The sequence below is a fragment of the Periplaneta americana genome, chromosome 12 (genome assembly GCF_040183065.1).
Source record: "Periplaneta americana isolate PAMFEO1 chromosome 12, P.americana_PAMFEO1_priV1, whole genome shotgun sequence".
Taxonomy (NCBI): Eukaryota; Metazoa; Arthropoda; class Insecta; order Blattodea; family Blattidae; genus Periplaneta; species Periplaneta americana.
In genome coordinates, this window is record NC_091128.1 from 103,899,212 (window position 1) to 103,911,346 (window position 12,135).

The following is a 12,135-nucleotide window of genomic DNA, read 5'->3' on the forward strand; positions in this document are numbered from 1 at the left end:
GCTAAGAATTGCGTAAATATGCATTATGCATGTTTTTATCCCCAAAAAGGCCAAAACATGCAATTATGCACGGAAAAGAACACACATTTGGAAACGGAAAACAATGAAATGGATAAATACTAATTCTGAGCTATGTCCTATGTTCCTATAAAACATGCATTTGCATGGAATTCTCGTCTTTAGTCATCACTTACAGTAGCTTGTCAACAACATCTGTATCTTTTGTCCCAATTTATTACTGGTGGCGAAATATGGCGCCTTTATGGCTGGGATCATAAAAAAATGAGGACATAATGCAAGAACTTCAAATAGAACCCATTATGCAGTTCATCAGCAAATATCAACTTCGGTGGAAGGGTCATCTCGAAAGAATGAATCGATGCAGAATTCCAAAAGCACTGTTTCATTACCATCCGTATGGCAAAAGATCTCTAGGTCGTCCGAAGAAGAGATGGACTGAAAATTCTAATTTGAGACCGTAACAGGCCACTCGGCCTAATACTTGTTAGGAAGACGACGACGACGACATCAACACCAAAACCGGAAAGGAATGGCTAAGCTCTAACAAAAAGCAACTTGCTATGTAAAAGCTGGTGTTCATCCACGTAAGATAATTCTATGTATTCTGGTGGCACAAATAAAGCGTCATATGCCATGAATTACTTTCGATGACTGTATGACCAACAACTTAGTCGTCTTGAGATCACAATTCAAGATAAACGACCGTGAGTGATTCTGTAGCATAATCCGCAGTTGACATAACAAAAGTGGTCATCCAATAGCTTGGTTGGAATGTTAATCCACATTCACCCTATTCTTCTGATCTTGTTCCATTGGATTTTCATCTTTTCCACTCTCTACCAACAATCTCCTGGGAATCTCCTTTACTAACGAAGGTGGTTAAAATTAACTTTACGATTTCTTTAACTCAACCACCGGATGTCTTCACGAGTGGAATATAAAAATAGTCAGAACTTTGGGAGTCAATCATGAACAATGAGGGAGAATACCTGTATTGTTGATTAGTCTTTGTGTTTTGTTTATGTAACATAAGTAATTTTGGATTTAATACAAAAGTGCTATGAAATCATGCATCAACCTAATATCGTACAGATAAAGATTTTCAGATAACGCACATTCCTAGTTCGTAACAAAATGTTTATAGCGATTTCTGTTCATTAGTAATTAGGTCATTTTAAAATGTCCTCATTAAGCTATACGAGTAAAAAGTCCACCGTTGTGGCTGAAGGATTGGCGGGTCTAACTCCGAACCCAGCGGTCCCGGGTTCGATCCCCGGTCAGGACGAGTTGCCTGGGTGAGGTTTTTTTGGGGGTGGGATTTCCCTCACTCTTATGGATGAATATCAGGCGATTGGAACCCCACTAATTTTCGCCACTTCCATTCCTCACCCATCATCCTTTCCCTCATCATCCCGTTTCTGGTTTTTCAGATCACTCTACCGGCGGTCTCCCAAACCTGCTGACTCTCTCGACCGGCCTCCGTGGATTGTAGTTCAGCGATGTTGGATGGCTTCTGCAATGGTACCCGAAGCGGACCTACGCGGGGGAGGAGTTTCGCCTCGGAACGACAGGGGGGCCTTGAGGGAATTTGCCGAAGCAGGAATGGTATATGGATTTCTGTCGGGTGTAGGGTCCGGTCGTCAAGGGAGTCATGTGGTTAGGGCGGTGCGCGTAGGAGATCTGTGGCATGTAACTCATTCCATATCGAGGTTTAGCGCAATAGATCTCAATAGGACGCAGTGCTGGGTCGTCCGTGCCCCCCTCAGAAATGCCATTCCATTCCAAGCTATAGAAACTTAATGAAATTATTAATTTTAATTCACTATTTAACGTTCCATTAAATTACACGAGATGTCCAGAGAAAGATGAGACGATCAGAGAAGATGAGATGGCCAGAAACGACGAGACAATCTTGAACAATATTGTTCCTTTTAACTACATAGACTACTCAAGTATGTTAAGGTGATGAATTGCTAGATTTTGATTGTTCATTAACGTCCCGTTTTAAATGTAGGAAAAAGTACTATGAATAGACTGTAAAATTATTTATTGAAATATTGTAACTGAAAGGCTGGTTGCAAGATAAGATCCGTCACACATTTGTCGAAATCGATATTTATTTACATATTCGTGTAAAAATAGTGTGACAAGCTTATCTGAAGATATATAGACTCTAAACTTATCATTTTCAATAATGAACGGTACAATTTAGAGTTCAAAAAATTGGTATTTAGGAAACCATTTTTCTAAATTATTATCACTCATAATTAACTTTTGACGGCGAACAGTGGGAATTTTCAGGAAAATATAATTACATACCCTACACGCGTAACGTGATATGGTACGGGTATTTCAGTAGAATGGCGGATGAGAGATTGCCTGAAATAATATACGAATGGATACTAACAGAGAAGAAAAATCTTTAAGACCAAAAATAACATGAGAGCAAAGAAGTTGATCAACAAGAAAGAAAAGATTAGGAAAGGATGTCTGGGAAGAAAGACAAGGGGAGAAAATGTAATAAGAAGTTTTCACATTTCATAAATACCATATCTTACTACTTTTAATACTTAATTAGCTAACACTTCAATAATGTTCATTTCTTCATGTTTTACTTTCTAAGTTTATATGTTATGTTATTATGTGCTTTTACCAAACTAAAAATTTAATACAATTTGAATTATTTTCACGACCATTAAGATATTATTATTATTTTAAAATTGTCGAGTTTCAAATATTGTATTAGTAACAAATAATTTATAATTATGATTTATCTGATGACGCTCGCAACTGCCGAGGTTATATCAGCGTCTCCGGTGTGCCAGAATTTTGTCCCGCAGAAATTCTTTTACATGCCAGTAAATGTACTGACATTAACCTGTCGCATTTAAGCACACTTAAATACCACCGACTTGGGCAGGAATTGAACACGCAAACTCGAGCACACAATGCCAGCGCTATACCGACTGTGCTACCCATGTCGACAGTAACAAATATAATGGCATACAAGATAACAAAGTTTTTAAAAATATACAGTAGATTAACAAATGACAAAAGAGACAGTTTATTCACAAAATGTACAATATATTTAAACTCTGCCATTCTGCAAAATCACTAACCATTATATATTATTGCACCGAACTATTCAAGTAAGTACTCCCTCAATCTACGTGCACAAGAACAGAAATAACTTATTCATCTAGAGTTATTAAATTGCTTATTTAATGTTAGTTTTCAACTGCAGAGAGCATCAATATAAAATAAGGTACTGAATTTTAGTTAATATTCATATTTATTTGATAAGCTATATATTACATAATAATAACCATCATAATATTATCACAAATTGAATATTCCAGGTCAATAAGTGCCTAAGTGACACTCATTAGCAGATGATAATATCGATGACCTTTGAAAAATAACACGTATCCTTGAATCAGTGTTGCTACTTTGACAAACCCAAGTGATTTCTCTTCACAATCTTTTTAGAAATATACATTGTATAGTTAATAATTTCTTTAGTGTGTTTTGTTTTATTAAGGTTTCATTATGAATGTAAGAATAAAAGAAGCAATAAAATTAATTTAATTTGAAAATCTTAGAAGTGCTTGCGTAATATTACGATTTACAACCATTTGTTGTTAATTTACAAAAAAAATTCGGAAGAAATTTATAAATGAAAAAATATGATTAATGAATAAAGAAATGACTATCAAAAACTAATATATAATAACAACAAAAATTTACAAAAGCAGATAGGTTTATATCTCTTTTTGGTTAAAAAAAAAAGAGAATTGAAATAATTAATGCAAGTAACTGGAAACGAATAAGTAAAGATTAGATAAGAAAAATGCTTACTACTTTTGTACTATTTAGAAATATATTCAAATGCAAATAGTCACAAGATTTAATAAGAAATAATTATACAAATTTGTTTTATACGCTTGATTTGCACATTTTAGAGTCAAACGAGAATTACAACTTAGGCAAGCAAATAAATACTAAGGGCTACAACATACTAATGTAGTTGAGTCTTGCACTAAAACTAGATGTAAATGCAAGACAAGAAAACCTATATTAATTATTTGATTTTAGAAATTGCGTTAAATTGTATATTTAATGTGTAAAATTATAAATTGTATATATATGTTAGTTTTAATTATTATGTATATGTACTATTCTGTGGACTAGTAATAATAAATCCACAATTTACAACCATCTGTTTATTATAAATCACACAGAATATGTTAAAATAAAAATCGCATTCTCTTCCCCAAGATGATGATTGAATCACGATGCAAGTCATTTAAGTTTAACAGTAAACGTTTTTAGTTTACAGAATGAACCGTAAGTAATGTAATTAATTTCAAGGCGTTATTCTTTGAGATATTTCAAACAAAAAAATTAACAATTTTGCTCGTTTCTGCTTCCTTTCCGAGATAACTGTTTTATGATATATGAAGCATTTCACAGGATGTTTTGGGAAAGCCATTGATTTAATTTCCAATATGCTCAGTCAATTTAATAGAGCAGTGCATTATGCTAATAAATTATTGGAACAATTTCATTTTTGTCCTTTAAACATGCAGAAATTTGATCTGAACAAATGTAACATTTTAAAATTCATTTTCAGAGCGAAAAGTTACATTTACTGGAATTAAGTGTCTGCACATTTAAAGGACAAAACTAAAGTTCTTTCAATCATTTATTTCCATAATACACTGCTTCCTTAAATTGATAGAGCGTATTGGGAATTAAATTAATTTCACCAAAACACGCTATGAAATTTTTCATATAAAACAATGTTCATCTCGAAAAGGAAGCAAAAACGAGTAAAATTGTATTAAACTTTTTGGTTTTAAATATCTCAAAGAATAACCCCCTGAAATTAATGACATTACTTAAGTTTCATTATAAACTTCCTCGGCGTTTTCTCACAGAATATCCATAGAAGATTGAAAACAAGTAGTTCTTTTTGTTGACAATACTGGAAAGCATAATTAAGACGTCAAATACGTATTCCGTTGTAATAAACTACTGGAGATTTGAAATTCCTATCTCAGTATTGACGTTATTGGAGAGTTGCGGTTTTTCGTTCAAGCTGACGCAGGAAATTTTACTTCGACCAAACTGATTGCAACGATTCCAGATCTCACTTAGTCACTTAATGCTGGGGGTTTTCCCTTTACCTGAAGGTAAAGTGGGAAGGGCGTGCCAATCAATTCTAATATGAAGAACGTTTTTTTTATGTTTTTTTGCGTCAAGCTTCTGTTAACATCAGAAAGTAAAGTACATTTTCTTCTACAAAAATGTACGTGATTTCTTTGTGACCCCACTTCAAATTGATTTAGTTTATCTCAACTGTACCGGGAAACTGCGGTTATGTTATGATACACCTGAGACAAGAGATTTCACCATCGGAAATACCAGAAACATGCTGTATCATGACTTCCGTTTATTTCTCTGTATGAGTGTAGTTTAGAACTGAAATTACAAGACATAACTTGAATAGGCCTATTTACGAGTCCACATGTTTCAAAAGAATGAGTATAAGGTGTAACGTTCCTTTAAGAGTAGTGGTTGAGAAGAATGAGCGTAAGATGTAACGTTTCTAAAAGTATAGTCGAGAAGAATGAGTATAATATTATAACGTTCCTTTAAGAATCGTAGTTGAGAAGAATGAACATTAAGATAAAACGTTCATGTACGAGTTGTTTATTGCATATGCGCAGTGTGTTGTAAGCAAACTTGTACAATAAGGAAGCTCCAAATTTTATTTCCGTATCTGTACAGTACTTACTATTGTGTATTTTCTAACTAGGTAGGTCTAATATGAAAATTTCAGAGTGAAATATTAATATCTTAAATATTTATATCTATTTTACATACCAAATTCTATAAAATGATGGTAAAATATTAGAAAGATACCAACATACGATTAGCTATTTTATATCAATTTCTACAAAGATTAAATTATGTAAGCCTACACCTACTTAAAGCTACATTATATAAACAAAGTTGCATTTCTTTTATGGGTTTATTAAAAATGCATTTGCATACAATGAAAATTTATTTTCATTCGAATGAAAAGTGGCAATTATTGTGTGTTTTCCTTCAACTAACCAAGACCAACTTATTTTAGTCTTGGACTCTTTGAAGCAACAAAATAGAACTAAGAGCATCATTAATAGCTTGATGAAATTGTTATAAAACATGTAAAACGTTTGATAAATTTCACCATTTCGATTTTTAAAAATTGAAAGAGTGTCGGTAAGTTTTAAAATCTTTCGTTCAAATTAATATTTCATAATTGTTTAAATAGACCTCTGATTTATCGTGTCTGTTTTTAATTTTATCTTGAAAGATGTTCGAAAGAGACATGGTAAAAAAATTAGTATAAATGAAAAAAAAAGAATAATCCTACATTGAGTCATGTTTATTTACATAGCCAACTGCTCACTGAGCTGATTTAAATTACCCTGTAACAACTAAAGTGCCGAGTCATTTAACTGACTCAGTAATTCAGAAAGATCTAGATGGGAATTAACACACGATGAAATTTCTACAAAATTATTAACGATTCTCTTCCGTTTGAGTATTAATTCATTATTCATTTAAACATAATTGAGTATATCAATATCATTCTTCACTAGAACGGGATAAACCAGCTTGAGATGAGATAAGAGATCGACAGGCTTGGAAATCAAATAACTATTCAAGAAACGATATCGCGATTAGAATCTTTATAGGTTCTTCTCCCTCATACTTCTTTTGTTATTGAAATGTAAATTACAAACTATCATAGTCTATACTGCTAGTAATTCAACGTGCTAGACTTCCACTTTTCGTCCTCGATATAATGTTCCAAGCAAAGATACTCGTATCTCCTTGAGAGGGTTAAAAAGTGTGGTTTGGATATGCAGTTCCTGTATGGGAGATGTACAACTTCATTATCGTGTAAATGCTCTGCCATATTTAATGTTCTTCTATCTCTCGGTCTCACGAGAATAGGGTCTGCCCACCTGTTAAGCTTCTATTTACGACTCCAATACAAAGAGTAATTTCTGTTGTTGCTTATGCTGTCCTGCTCACATGGCGGTAGGGGAAAAAAAATCTCCAGTTATTACATGAAACATAGGGATCTGTCTAGTCCGACATCGGTACATGTATCCACTTCCCCGAGGCTAAGCAAACGTCTGCAAGATAATATTCTTCACTGGAACAAGAAATGTCTTCACATCTTTCATACCAAACAAAGCTTGCCAATTTAAGTTTGTGGAAACTGTAATCTTTTAAAACTACTAATTTGAATACGATTCTATCACATTGACAACGGACTTTAGAAAATTGCCTCTCAGGTGAGGAATGTCGCATCACGGCGTCTTCTGCCTATGCTTATAGTTAGCAATTTTCTTTTCTTGTCGGTGGTCTGCGGTTTCAGTCGACTTCCCGTTATCATCGGGTTGGGATAGTGACCCCAGGAAACCCGACTGTCATCGTTCATTTCAATGTCGGCCTACTTCATTACCTCTCTGTCGAAGACGCGGCAACTCAAAACTAGAAAAATAAATAATTTTAGTACCAATTATAAAAGTCCGACAAATTAATTAGTTGTTAACGAAACCAACCTCACAAGCATCAGTCAGATTTTGTTTGAACGTCAAATTTACTGTCAGGCTCCATACGCCTCTTATGCCACCGGCCGCGGCGTAACTCAGGCGGTAGCGCGTCAGCCTGCTGATGCGAGATATCGTCCAGAAATTGGTCGAATCCCGCTTGGACTGATTACCTGGTTACGTTTTTCTGATATTTTTCCCCAACTGTAAGGCAAATATCATAAAATGCCGTGACGAATCTTCGGACTCACTTCACCAAATACCACCTTTGCTATCACCAGTTACATTGACGTAATTCCCCTTTCTTTTCCTCATTTATTTTCCTTTTCTTCTCTTCATCTTTCTCTTCCTGCTCAGTCCCTTCCCTAGTTCCTCTTCTTCCTAATATTCTCTTCTTCCATTTCCCTCCCTTTCCTATATTCCCAGAATATAAGTTATGATAAACTTGAAGTTCTGACTGACTAATCAAATTAAATATCATTTCACATACATTTGTTAGAATAATTATTGCTATAGTTTTGGTCAAAATACAACTGTGAAAATAAATGTGAAAACAAAAATGAATACAGAAAGAAGTATAGACACAGCTTCAAGTCGGAGAGGAAAGCGTTTATAAATTTCATTGGAACGAACAGACGTTACACAATTTGAAGTAAAAACATTGTTAGGGAACAAAGTATTGAGTGCAAAAAACTTGTCAAGTAAATAAAATTATATTAAAAAAATTGCGATTGAATTGGGTTATTACTACCACCTTTTCAACAGAATGAATTTCAATTTTTTTGTTTAATTTTACCACAATTTTTAACAGACTTATTTTGATAAAAATTCGTGATCTGTCATCATCTAGCAAAAACTTCCCAGTATTCATTTCTGTTAAACGACATTCAGGTCATAGGCCTAAATATTTTGTCTTTAACTGTAACACCCTGAACATCAAAATTGCGTCATTTATTATGAATATTTACGAAATTTGTAGTGTAAGTTATAAAAACAATATTAACATTACATTCAAAATGGCCAACTGGGTAATATAATATTTCACTGTTTGGTGGCTGTGAACTCAATTGAAAGACCGAAATTTAGTCTTTAAATCTGGCCGTGTATTTTTAAGAACATTAGGCATTAGAGGAAAATCGAAAAACAGTTAAACGGTTCTTAATATTTGGTGGCTATCAAGTTCCCTTGACCATGGTTGGTGAGAACTGTCTTAAGTTCTTTAACTTCTTTCGATACTCCTTTCATATTTCGGGCAATATTCTCCATAACTAACGAAGATTAAGAAGAAGATATATGAAGATTAATGAACATGTTGATGAACGAAGGTTGCTATAAAAACACAAAAACGACGTAATCTTCACGCATAATTCTGGAATTTATAGGTCGCCATTGTCTTGAAAACTGATTCTTTCAACACGCCCCATAGTTATGTAGGCATCTGGGGAGCGTGAGATCCGGGGAGCAGGAAGGGTACAGGAATGGAGTTCCACGAGGAATTAGACGATTTCCAAAGTGCCATTGCACTCCCCATTGGTGGGGGCTGCATTTTGTTGCATCCATTGTCGATGGAGGAGTAAGTTTTTGGCGCGACAAAACGGCGCAAATCCTGCACGAATGGTGTAATAATGATGTCTCTGTAGAGTACCTAGTTTACTATTTTTGGATTCTGTGCAACATTCTCGACGAAATAAGGGCCCAATATTCCATGACCGGACACAGCGCACCAAATCGTAACCCGCGCAATGTGCACTGGTTTCTGTTTAACGACATCAGACCGTTCAAACCCTAAAAAAAACGAGTTGTTTGTCGGTTGATGTAGCCATGTAGTCAACGACAGCTAATAATGTTCTGTTATTTGGTGCCTTCTTGTTAAATCGCTCCTCGCACTGTTTTTTAACGTCAAGCAAACTTTGCCCATTCTGACGTCCTACTCCGTATGACCGGAAATAATGTTCCACAATAAACACCTCCTCTGTTGTAAGAACCATAATTGCAGAAATCAACACAACACTGAATTCACAATATATCAAACTATTACCACAGTCTACTATATACAGTCACGAAGCTTGAGTTTTGTGGGTGCTAGAAACAATAGACTGTGACGGTACTATTTTGCATTGCCTGTAATGAGGCGATATTAGCGATCCTATTGGTGAGCAACTACCTAATGTTTGCATATTTACTACCTATTGAGCTTCGCGACTGTATATACTAGATTGTGCTATTACTTACTTACTCACAAATGGCTTTTAAGGAACCCGAAGGTTCATTGCCGCCCTCACATAAGCCCGCCATCGGTCCCTATCCTGTGCAAGATTAATCCAGTCCCTATCATCATATCCCACCTCCCTCAAATCAATTTTAATATTATCCTCCCATCTACGTCTCGGCCTCCCCAAAGATCTTTTTCCCTCCGGTCTCCCAACTAAGACTCTATATGCATTCCTGGATTCGTCCATACTTGCTATATGCCCTGCCCATCTCAATCGTCTGGATTTAATGTTCCTAATTATGTCAGGTGAAGAATACAATGCGTGCAGTTCTGCGTTGTGTAACTTTCTCCATTCTCCTGTAACTTCATCCCTCTTAGCCCCAAATATTTTCCTAAGCGCCTTATTCTCAAACACCCTTAAACTATGTTCCTCTCTCAGAGTGAGAGTCCAAGTTTCACAACCATACAGAAGAACCGGTAATAGAACTGTTTTATAAAATCTAACTTTCAGATTTTTTAACAGCAGACTAGATGATAAAAGCTTCTCAACCGAATACTAGATTGTGCTATTACATACAATAAATAAATACTTCGTTGCTGGGGAACCGTGGACAGTAGATGAGTAATAATTTCAGCGTCTTTTTTTTTTTTTCTCTTTTTGCTGCACACCGTAGTTTCATTTCCTTCCTTTCTTCTTATTTTTACATCTTCACTGTCTACACAATCTTATCCCTTCTCTTTGCATGTTAGGCAAGATGATCTGTTACATTTCCATACTAGCGTTTAAGAGCTTGCTTTCTTTCCTTTCGATTAGTAACAAGTAATTTAGAAAGTTCTTTAGTGTGCAATGTGTAAAGTAAGTTTCAATTCAAAGTATGCCATTCAAAATAAGTGTTTTATAGTAAAATGTAAGTCTAAACAAACTAAAAACCCTAACAAATAAAAAATCCTGTTGTAAATTATATCTTTCGCTATAATAAACTGAAATAAAATCATTCAGGTCTGTCTCATAAACATCTTTCTCTTGGTCGTAACATCTGCACATTTCGAATTGTTTCATATATGAAGTAATTCAATATTTATAGGCCACGAGTTAACGATTTGGAGATATTAAGTTCTCAAGTGAGAGCAAAAATGAACACTCGAACAAAACTCGTCCTCATAACATGAGGTAAGTTTCATAAGTATCTGTCAAGGATAAGGCTGTCAGTATCTAACCGTCCTGTGACATTTACAAATAAAATTCATACAGGATGAGAGTAGTATAACTGTGCATATTTTAACAGCTTATTGCTTGGATAGAGCACGACAAAAAAGTCTAATACTGTATTAGTCCGAAACGAATACTTTTCTCAGACAAAAATTACAATTTCTTTTCCTAGGCCCTAAATGTTAACATGTTTTACTTGGCAAGCACCTTATCCATACGATTCTGATTTTTACTCTTATTATTAGAAAAACTGATGCAGTATTCCAACAAAATTAACGGTTATCTTGCAATTAAAGATTAACACGAATCGTTATTTTCTGCCATCAGGAAACCTGGCAACCCTACTGCAATAACTAAGACGGAATGCTACTATTCATACTTGAGTTCGTTCGTGTATTCATACGTGAACCTGTGATGCGTTGTTGCGAAACTACGCATACTTTCAGCCTAATTTTCTAATTTACCATGCACTTAATTATAAAAACCACAATAGATATACTTTTTTATTTAACATAGTCTATTGTCCCCAGTTCCATCCAGTGTACGTGACCTCATGGTTGTTTTTAATTAAAGTACAGGAATATCATGTAATTAAGTATCAAATTAAGAAATTAATGCATCAATAATACAATCAAAATATTCCATCTTTACAAGAATACAGTAGGACCAATATTAATTCGTCAGCGAGTATACATACAGCCGTCCATAAGTCAGCAATAAATTGCTGGCTGTAAGAAGTCAGGCACATAATTAATTTGTTACAACAATGATCCATTTAGCGCGCAAGATTACGCTTCTTACAAATGTGATTCTCTAATTCACATTTAATGGACAGAGTTAAGGACCACTCAACCGGTGACTCATTGAATTACTGACAGCAGAATATCTTAGATATTAAAGTTATATCTCACTTCTCTCCCAGGCAATGATTGATGTTTACTTTGCAAGCAAGAGGGGTGTACAAATTTTGTAAAATTAGTAAGGATAGGTTCTCCATATTGCAGGATTATGTAAGTGATTGGTAACCTCCTCAAAGAAGAACATTCCTCACATTTCCATATACAGTAAATGTTCGA